We start from the raw sequence: 10,894 nt of genomic DNA, 5'->3' as shown, positions 1-10,894 counted from the left end.
CTTTGAACTTAGCAGCCTGGAGGCAAAGGAAGTAACCTGAGGTGTAGTAAGAAAGGCGGTTCTCATCTCTTGCCCCGTGCAGGGGAGATCTCTCTATGGATGCTTCTCCTCTGGGCCAGACTTCTGCGTGGCCTCCCCCACACTGCCCCACTGACCTCTCCCACTCACCACTGCCAGAGAGAAGCCACCAGCACAGCCGGCCTCCTCTCTTCCTCTGCGGGACTCACGGGAGGTCTGGAAATAGATGTGTCAAGTTGTTCCCTAGATCCCAGTCCTTTAGCGTGGGCGCCAAGGTCATCCTACCTCTCGGTAGTACTGGTAGCACAATTAGTCTTCTCTTTAGGTCACTGAGTAAGAGGGTGTGACTTTAAAGCAAGGGGAGAACACAGATTTAAAGTTAAATAGTTAAAGCAACATGGACACCAGAAAAGGCAGTGGGGAGTAGGGAGAATGTCCCCTTCAAACACCTAGGCCAACACAGGAGTTGCCTGATCTAGAAAACTCAATATAAAGAAATTTAAATATGGAGAACAAATACATTTGTCCTCTATGACACTATTACAATTTTTTTTAAGTTACCTTGTGGCTGCTTTACATAGTAAAATGCCTCACGTCTATTTTTCAGGTTTACTTTTTTGCAATGTTACTTATTGTGTAGATAATCCATTTATACAGCTAAAAAAATAAACCAAGCAGGCAGTTAAATAGATTTTATAGGGAAAACTAAGTTCCCAGTCCCACTCCTGTCCCAAGGGCCCAGAGCTCCTCTTTTTAAAGGAAACTACTGTGATTTTCCGATTCTTTCTGATACAGTCTCTACATAGGTAAGTAAGGCTGTACCACTTTTTTTGTTGTTGTTCTTTGTATTAATAGGTCGGTAAAATCTTATGTTATTTTTTTTTCAGTGTTCCAAAATTCACTGTTTATGCACCACACCCAGTGCTCCATGCAATACGTGCCCTCCTTAATACCCACCACCAGACTCAACCCACCCCCCACACCCCCTCCAAAACCTTCAGTTTGTCTGAGTCCACAGTCTCTCTTTTAAAATGTATACTTTATCATGCCATACACACTATTCCACATCTTGCTCCCTCTCTTCAAATTCATTTAAATTATTAATATCCCTCCATGCTTTCAGCATGCCACCCTCTTCTGCACTGTGCTCGGGTCTTCAGACTTCTTCAGGGACTCCCACTGCCTACTTCTGCAGACCTCAGTTGGGCATTCAGGGCTGGTCCACTACTTCCCAATGAACCCCCTTAGATGCTGCTATGGGTTGAATGGTGTCCCCCCCCCCCCTCAAAAGACCCTGAAATCCTAACTGCCAGAATCTGTGTGACCTGTTGTAAAATGTTTTTGCAAATGTAATTTAAATGGAAGTTAAGATGAGGTCCTATTGGAATAGAATGAGCCCTTAATTTAGGTAAAGTGACTGTTGTCCTTAGAAGACAAGAAGAAACACGAGACACAGGAGGATTGTCACACCAGGAGGGAGACAGAGATGGCCACCAGGCACCTACAAGCCGAGGAACACCAAAGATGGCAGGAAACATCAGAAGCTAGAAGAGACGCATGGAACGATTCTCCCCCACTGCCTTCAGAAGCAGCATGATCCTGCTGCCATATTGATTTTGAATTTCTGGGCTCCAGAGTGGTGAAAGGATAAATTTCTGAGTGTTAAGCCATCTAGCTTGTGATATATTGTCAGGCAGCCCTAGGAAACGAATAAAAGCTCGGTGCCCCCAAGCTTTTCTTCTTCCCTCATGTTTCCACCCTGATGGACAACACCTGCCTCCTCTCTTTTTTCCACCTACTTCTTACAACCCTGTCGGCCCAGCCAATTGGCTCTTTCTCCAGAATCCTCCTTGAAACTTCAAGCCTGCTTTGATGTCTAACCTTCCTTGAACTAGTTATTTGTGCTCCACATAATTGTCGCCTTCACTTCTATTGCCTCACACGTACACGAAGTAAAAGGGATTCCTTGTTGTTTTGTGTGTTATTGTTGTTTTGGTTTTTTTTTTTTTGATGTGAAATTCAAGTTAGGATAATCACTAGAAAGTTCACTATTACAAATGGTATTTAAATGCTAAAATGTAAGGTGACTCATGAGCACCAAATGTAAACTACCAGAAATATATTTCTTTTGTTATAAGACAATATGTCATTTTTTGATAATTGGCAAGAAAAGGAATCTAAAATGATGATGAAAGGACAACATTAATGGAACTCCAACAAGGAACCGATTTAGAAATTCTGAGAAAGTGCCCAGCCTGTAATATATAGATGTTATTGGAATAAGAGAACTGAGTGGACACTTATCAATAGATCAGTACTAATGACCATTGCATTTACCTAGATGTGAAGTTCCTTCTCACAAAATAATTTCAGGAGTATTGCAGATTCTAGAACCATATAATCTTAGAGTCAGAAAGGACCTTGAAATTCAATATCATGTAATCTCTCACCCCATATAGAATCTCCTCCCCTTCCTCCTCCCTGATCAAACCTTTGAATACAGTTCACAACAGGAAGCTGCATGGGGGCCCCTGGAATCTGTTCCAACCGGTGCATCCTAGAGGAGAATAGCTACAGAGAGACTGCTCAATTCTATCTCTTTGCCCTCAGCTTTAAGTGTCAAGAGAAGATTTCACATCGGAAAAGAAAGATGAGGTCTGTCTGGGTGGCCGAACCAGTTGGTGATCTGCTTTTCAGGTCAGGTCATGATCCCGGGGTCCTGGGTTCCAGCCCCATGTCGGGCTATACACTCAGCGAGAATCTGCTTCTCTCTCTACCTCTGCCCTTCTCCCCACTTGTGCTCTCTCTCCCTCTTTGTCATATAAACAAATAAAATCTTTAAAAAAAAAAAGAAGAAAGGAAGGAAGGAAAGAAAAGAAAAGAAAAACAAAGAAAAGGAAAGGAAAGAGAAAAGAAAAAGAAGAAAAGAAAAGATGAATGGCAATTCTTTACCTAACTGGTATCACCAGTCAGGTTAGGCCTCCATTTGCAGGAACCCCTAAGTCCTCAGAACCACCACTAGAAGGTCATTCCAGCATTGCCTACTAAGTATCACTTGTAAGATCAGATACCCCTGAAAACACCAAGGATTTGCTCACTGCACCCAGCAATGACATATTTCATTCACACAAAGGCTTTGGGAGTAGAAGGGTAGATTTTGGAATCCTAGAGCTTGCACTTAAAGGGTTTGAAGATAATTACTATTGGGCCATTGCAGAGGCATTCAGATATCTAACCAGAGAAGCAATTTCTATCTTCTCGTCTTAGAATGAGGCCTTAAGTAGGTTACGTTATAAAGAAAAAGCATAACGGGCCCTGTATTTGTTTCTGATGCTGTATAACAAATTACCCCAAATTTAGCAGCTTAAAACAACCCGTATTGATTATCTCTCTATTTTTCTAAATCAGAAGTCCAGGCACAGCTTGTCTGGGTCCTTTGCAAGGCTACTACCAAGGTCACTCTGCGCTCACTTCTCCTCTGGACTCATGACTGACAGTAAATCTATTTCCAAACTCTTTCAAGTTGTTACCAGAATTCATTCCCTTGTGGCTGTAACTCTGAGGTCCCTGGCTTCTCCTTGGTTATTGACTGGAGATCATAGCTCCTGAAGGCTGTGCACTGTTCTGCCACTTGGCCCTCTCCAGAGCCTTCTCAGAAAACATGGCAGACTGCTTTTTCAAAGCCAGCAAGGGAAAAAGAGCAAATCCACTAGCAAGGAACTTATTCAACCTGATGTAATCATTGATCACAGAATGACATTCCATTACCTTTGCCATATTCTATTTGTCAGAATATTAGTCACAGATCCCACCCATACCCCAGGAGAGGGATTTTTATAAGAGCTTCAACACCAGAAGTTGGGGTCATTGGGGATTGCCTTAGAGTCTGTCCACCGAGACCCCAAAAATCTCTATTTTTAAGCACTCCAGTGACTGATGTTTAATCAGCCTTCAGAACCATTGTTATAAGATACAGTGGCAAAGGCAACACAAGGGAGAGATTATTTTATTGTAGTTTTCAATCTTGACTGTCCCTTAGGATCAATTACCTGTGGAGTATTTTTAAATCCTACTGTAGGCTACACCCCAGATTCATTAGATCAGAATATCTGTGAGTGGCTGTGTTTTTTGAAACACCCAGATGATTCCAGTGCAACCACAGCTAAGAACCGCAGTTTTACTGGAACAGTTGGGAGTCAGAGTCAGTCTTAATGGAAAAAGGTAAGAGCAAGTTTTGAAAAACAAGTATTTTCCAGGTAAGACACAGGAGTGGCAAGTGATAAAGCAGTGATATTTATAATAATTTCATGAACCTGGGGGATTCAGAGAAGGGAACAAATGTAGGAGGTAGCATTAATAGGACTTTGGGCCAAATGTGAAGTTAACAAAGGAGGAGGAATCTCAGATGACTTTTAGACCTCAGGTTTAGGGGCGCCTGGGTGGTTCAGTGGGTTAAGCCTCTGCCTTCAGCTCAGGTCGTGATCCCAGGGTCCTGGGATCCAGCATCACATTAGGCTCTCCGGCAGGGAGCCTGCTTCCTCCTCTCACTCTCTCTGCCTGCCTTTCTGTCTACTTGTGATCTCTGTCAAATAAATAAATAAAATATTTTAAAAAAAGAGAGAGAGAGAATCCCTTAGACCTCAGGTTTAGAGGAGCATAAACCACTAGCTGATTTAGAGTATATAAACCATGAACTGAGAAAGAGACTCAAGAAGAGAAGCTGGGGCACCTGGGTGGCTCAGTGGGTTAAGCCTCTGCCTTCAGCTCAGGTCGTGATCCCAGGGTCCTGGGATCCAGCATCACATTAGGCTCTCCGGCAGGGAGCCTGCTTCCTCCTCTCACTCTCTCTGCCTGCCTTTCTGTCTACTTGTGATCTCTGTCAAATAAATAAATAAAATATTTTAAAAAAAGAGAGAGAGAGAATCCCTTAGGCCTCAGGTTTAGAGGAGCATAAACCACTAGCTGATTTAGAGTATATAAACCATGAACTGAGAAAGAGACTCAAGAAGAGAAGCTGGGGGGCGCCTGGATGGCTCAGTGGGTTAAAGCCTCTGCCTTCAGCTCAGGTCGTGATTCCAGGGTCCTGGGATCGAGCCCCACATAGGGCTCTCTGCTCAGCAGGGAGCCTGCTTCCCCCTCTCTCTCTGCCTGCCTCTCTGCCTACTTGTGATCGCTCTCTCTAAATAAATAAATAAATAAAAATCTTTAAAAAAAAAAAAAAAGAAGAAGAAGAAGAAGAGAAGCTGGGACGCCTGGGTGACTCAGTGGGGTAAGCCACTGCCTTCGGCTCAGGTCATGATCTCAGGGTTCTGGGATCGAGTCCCGCATCAGGCTCTGTGCTCAGCAGGGAGCCTGCTTCCCTCTCTCTCTTTCTGCCTGCTTCTCTGTCTACTTGTGATCTCTCTCTGTCAAATAACTAAATAAAATCTTAAAAAAAAAAAAAAAGAAGAGAAGCTGGCTGGAGGATGGGAGGTGGTGGAGAAGATGAACTCTGTTCCAAATATGTCAAGTTACATAAATATTTTTTTTAAGATTTTGTTTATTTATTTATTTGAGAGAGAGTGCACAAGCTGGGGGAGGGGCAGAGGAAGAGAGAGAAGCAGGCTCCCCACTGAGCAGGGAGCCCTACATGGCGTTAGTTCCCAGGACCCCAGGATCATGACTTGAGCTGAAGGCAGACACTTGACTGACTGAGCCATCCAGGTGCCCACAAGTTACACAGGTTTTTAAGGTGTTTTAATTTCACTTGTGCCAACGCTCCATTCCTTGCTGAGTCCATTTAATCCCAATTCATTTACTCTTCTGTTCTCTTCTTCTATTTTCTTTTTTTTTTTTAAGAATATATTTATTTATTTGAGAGAGATCACAAGAGAGGTGAGGGTCAAAGGGAGAAGCAGACTCCCTATGTGGGGAACCCAGTGTGGGACTCGACCCCAGGACTCCGGGATCATGACCTGAGCTGAAGCCGTTTGCTTAAGCAACTGAGCCATCCAGGCCCCCTATTTTCCACAGGACTTAGCTGCCCAGCACAGAGCCATGTGAATTCCATATTCGCCTCTAATTTCCTACCCAAAATCATTTATTATTTTACTAGTGACACAGCTCCTTGGTTGACACTTCCCACCATTAAATGTCAAGTGATTACTTTGCAATGCTAGATATTGAATCTCAATATGTGTTGATTTAGCTATTACTAAGGTGTTGAGATTTTTGAGAACCATAAAAATGAAATCCTTTTTTAAAAAGCCTTTTTAGGGGCGCCTGGGTGGCTCAATCAGTTAAGCGTCTGTCTTCAGCTCAGGTCATGATCCCTGGGTCCTGGAATCAAATCCCACATTGGGATCCCTGCTCAGTGGGGAGTGTGCTTCTCCCTCTCCCTCCACCTCTCCCCCTGCTGGTGTACACTCTCTCTATCTCACTCTCCCTCAAATAAATAAAACCCTTAAAAGAAAAAAAAATTTAAGGCTTTTGGGGGCACCTGGGTGTCTTAGCCAATTAAGTATCCAACACTTCATCTCAGCTCATGTCTTGATCTCCGGGTCGTGAATTCAATCAAGCCCCATGTTGGACTCCACACTGGGAGGGAGCCTACTTTAAAAATTGAAAAAAAAAAAATATTTTTAGTGTATTCAACTTGAGTTCCTCAGTGCTACTTTCTAAAGGCAGTAGGTTCCCACTGAAAGGAAGAAAAACTGAACAACTCTCTGAAGCCCTCAGACTCAGGCAGCAGTATAATGTATACTAGATCAAAATTATTTAGCTCCAGGATGGAAGAGTTTCATCCTGAAGCTGAAAACACAACTACTTGAAGGCACAACATTTTTCCAAAGTAGGAAATCTGGAGATACTGTATGTTGACTTCTATAATCTTGGTAATATATGAACATTGATGAATGAGTATTTCCAAAATTTATAGAAGTTAAAGTTGTATACTATGTTGTGCAGTTGTTAATTATTCATTTGGTCAATGTCAACATTTCTTTTCTTATTTAAACATTAATCTGAAGTCTGACTAGTGTTAAACCTTAGCAGAATTAATGCATTTGCACAAAAAAATTTGGATGAAAAACTCCTTCCCACAGTCTTGAAGTGTTATCAATTACTGGCCTCCAATGATTCAGTGTGAACAACATTATATCACTGACTCTTCTCATAAATATTAGCCATAATAAATGTTTATTATTTTAAAAATGCTATAACCCGGCATTCCTCATTCTAGTCACTTTTTAAGGCATTTTGTCTTAAAGTATATTTTTCTGACCTTCTTTAAGAAAAATACAAAGAAGAAACTTCCTAATATTAAAAAAATAACATGTAGACAAGATATTTAAGATAGCACTTGAAGGTTTTTGAAGATAAGAAAATTGCTATTATTTTCTCTCAACTTATGAAATAGAATCATCAAAACCTCAACCTCATATTTTGGAGGCAAATATCAAAGGAGATCTTTAATGTAAGAGGGAATTCCCAAAAATGTTGCTAACTGAAAACTTATGGGGAAAGTAATAAATTGTGGTTAAATAATACTTTCACTTTTTCATGATTAAGAATGTTATTGAGTAGCCTCAAGGTACATTTTGCTACAAAAGGAAGTGGTGAGGTGTTCATAGCAAGATTTTCTTAGGAAACAAAGTAAGTCTTCCCACTAAACATAGAACAGTGTACCCTAAAGATCCCACAAACTAGGTAAATGTGAATCAATGAGAAGTCAAAATGGAAAATCAATCCTGTAGAACTTTTCATTTGTAAAACACTTTTTCTTTTAAATCCTCTTCACACCATTATCATATTTTATCTTAATAGCATCCCTATGATGGGTCTTCATTCAGTCCTTGCTCATTGTTCATATCATATAAAAAAGGGGCAAAGGTATGAACAGACACTTCTCCAATGAAGACATACAAATGGCTATCAGACACATGAAAAAATGTTCATCATCACTAGCCATCAGGGAGATTCAAATTAAAACCACATTGAGATACCACCTGACACCAGTTAGAATGGCCAAAATTAGTAAGACAGGAAACAACATGTGTTGGAGAGGATGTGGAGAAAGGGGAACCCTCTTACACTGTTAGTGGGAATGCAAGTTGGTGCAGCCACTTTGGAGAACAGTGTGGAGATTCCTCAAGAAATTAAGAATAGAGCTTCCCTATGACCCTGCATTTGCACTACTGGGTATTTCCCCCAAAGATACAGATGTAGTGAAAAGAAGGGCCATCTGTACCGCAATGTCTAAAGCAGCAATGGCCACGGTCGCCAAACTGTGGAAAGAACCAAGATGCCCTTCAACGGACGAATGGATAAGGAAGATGTGGTCCATATACACGATGGAGTATTATGCCTCCATCAGAAAGGATGAATACCCAAATTTTGTATCAACATGGACGGGACTGGAAGAGATTATGCTGAGTGACATAAGTCAAGCAGAGAGAGTCAATTATCATATGGTTTCACTTATTTGTGGAGCATAACAAATGACATGGAGAGCATGGGGAGATGGAGAGGAGAAGGGAGTTGAGGGAAATTGGAAGGGGAGGTGAACCATGAGAGACTATGGACTCTGAAAAAGAACCTGAGGGTTTTGAAGGGGCGGGGCGTAGGAGGTTGGGAGAACCAGGTGGTGGGTAATAGGGAGGGCACGTATTGCATGAAGCACTGGGTGTGGTGCAAAAACAATGAATACTGTTATGCTCATTGTTCAGAAAGAAAAGGTGGAAGCAAGTTCTGCTAACAGTTTGGCCAATACATCTTGCAACTCTGTCTTGGTCAAGGTGAACACACCAAAGCATTTCCTATATGATAAAGATGGTCACTCACTTCAGACCACTAGGGCCTATGGTCATAGGGGAACTGCTGCTACACACAAAAACCTATTTCATAGCTTTTCTCCTACTCACCGGACAGCCAGGTAGCAGACATTCAGAAGACTCTGGTTCACCCTTCAACTAGAAGTGAATGACTAACTCTAAGAGGGGAAAGAACATCCCTGTTCTCTTCCAGCTCATTCCATTTCTCTTTCAGTCTACTATCCTCTGCTTATGACAATGTACTTCTTCATAACCATCCCCATTTTTCTCTCCCTCATCCCTTACTCTTCTTTGTGCAACTCAAGGCAGTCTCTCAGATCTTGGGAAAGCCCTGAGCCATTTCTATTGTTTTAGGCTCCCAGCATAGTAAAATATAAAGACAATCCAGAATAGGATGTCAAATTTTTTGTTTACAATTAATTCTTTTAAGTCTGCTTGGTGAGGGACATCCCTACCTGAAAGGTGCTCCAGTGGCAGAGAGGGTTGGAATCCTAGGGGTTCAGTGTGGACTCTGGATCCCTGGAGTCACAGGAGGACCAAGGTGCCTGCATGCAGTAGAGCTCCCAGGCATCAGAGCAGGGAAACCAGCTGCCATTGGCGATCCCAGAAGTGGGCTTTCAGCTCAGGGTTGCTGTATACTGTGAACCATGGCATGCTCAGGCAATCATTCTAACAGGGGCCCAGCAAGCAGCAGAATCACAGGGAGACCCCCCTTCCATCCTCAGAGGGAGTGGCACAGGTAGACACCACAGGAATCTTCAGGGTTTGGAGACTTGAAAGGGTGTCACATGCTTGAGAGAGAAATGATCCGTCACAGGCTGTGAGCACAAAGTGCAGACAGAGACCAGGGAGAGAGATAAGATAAGAGTGATCAATTACTTTTCTCTGAGGACACACTGAGGAGTGGGGCCCCGAGCTTTTGACTCTGGGGCCAGAGCATGGGATGCTATATTCTTTCCTTTGTTTTTTTTTTTTTAATGACAGTGTCAGGAAAAAGATTTTTTTAATTTCCATGAATACTAAAATCTGTATTTGTTTCTATTAAACAATAAAATGTATCTTTTTTTTCACAAACCTCAAATGGAAATGGGGCATATCCTTCAGTTACAAATGCAAAAACCAAACCAAAGTAGTATTAGTGGGAGACCATGATTTTCATTCTCATCCCCTAAAATTCACAGAAAGCCTTCAGGGAACAAAAGCCACACAGAGAAAACCAGAACAGATTGCTTAGCTTGACCCCCCAGGCAATTCTGCCTGGGACAAAAACACTTGAGAATCAACCCAACAGGTCCCTCTCCTAGATCAGCAAGAACATCTGGGTAAGACCAAGTTTCCCCATCATAGAGAACTGCAAAACTCCAACACTAGGAAAACAGTATATAGAACTTGTGGGTTTTTTTTCTTTTTTCCCTACAATTCTTTATCTTTCTATTTTAATTTTTTCTCTTTCCTTTTTCAACCAATTTCCTATTTTGCTCAAGTTTTTTCATCTTTTTTTTAATTTTTTACAGTTACATTCTACACTTTCATTGTATTTAATTTTATTTTTGTATATATGTGTGTGTGTGTATATATATATATATATGTATATGTATATATATATATATATGTATGTCTTTTTCTTTCTTTACAATTTTGGGATGCAGTTTCTTCTAGACAACAGACCAAAATACACCCAGAACCTAGTGTATGGCTCTGTTATCTTCACTGTTTGATCATATTCTCTTTTTATTTTATTTTTTTTGATTCATTCTTTGTTTATTCCAAGAGTGGTCACCTATTGCCATTATAGTCTAAATTTTGTTAAAGATAGGCTTGTTTTCAAAATAAAGCTATTTTCCCCAATTTTTAAAATCGTGGTGAAATACCCATAACATAAAATTTACCATCTTAGCCATTTTTAAGTATACATTTCAGTGATACTAAGCACATTCATATTGTTGTGCAGCCATAATCACTATCCATCTCCAGAACACTTTTCATCTTGCAAATCTGGAACCCTATACCCATTAAACACTAACAAATCCTCCTCCTCTCAGCCCTGAGCAACGACATTCTGTATT

Source organism: Meles meles, chromosome 14, assembly GCF_922984935.1.
Source record: "Meles meles chromosome 14, mMelMel3.1 paternal haplotype, whole genome shotgun sequence".
Lineage (NCBI taxonomy): Eukaryota > Metazoa > Chordata > Mammalia > Carnivora > Mustelidae > Meles > Meles meles.
Note: the sequence above shows the minus strand (reverse complement) of the source record.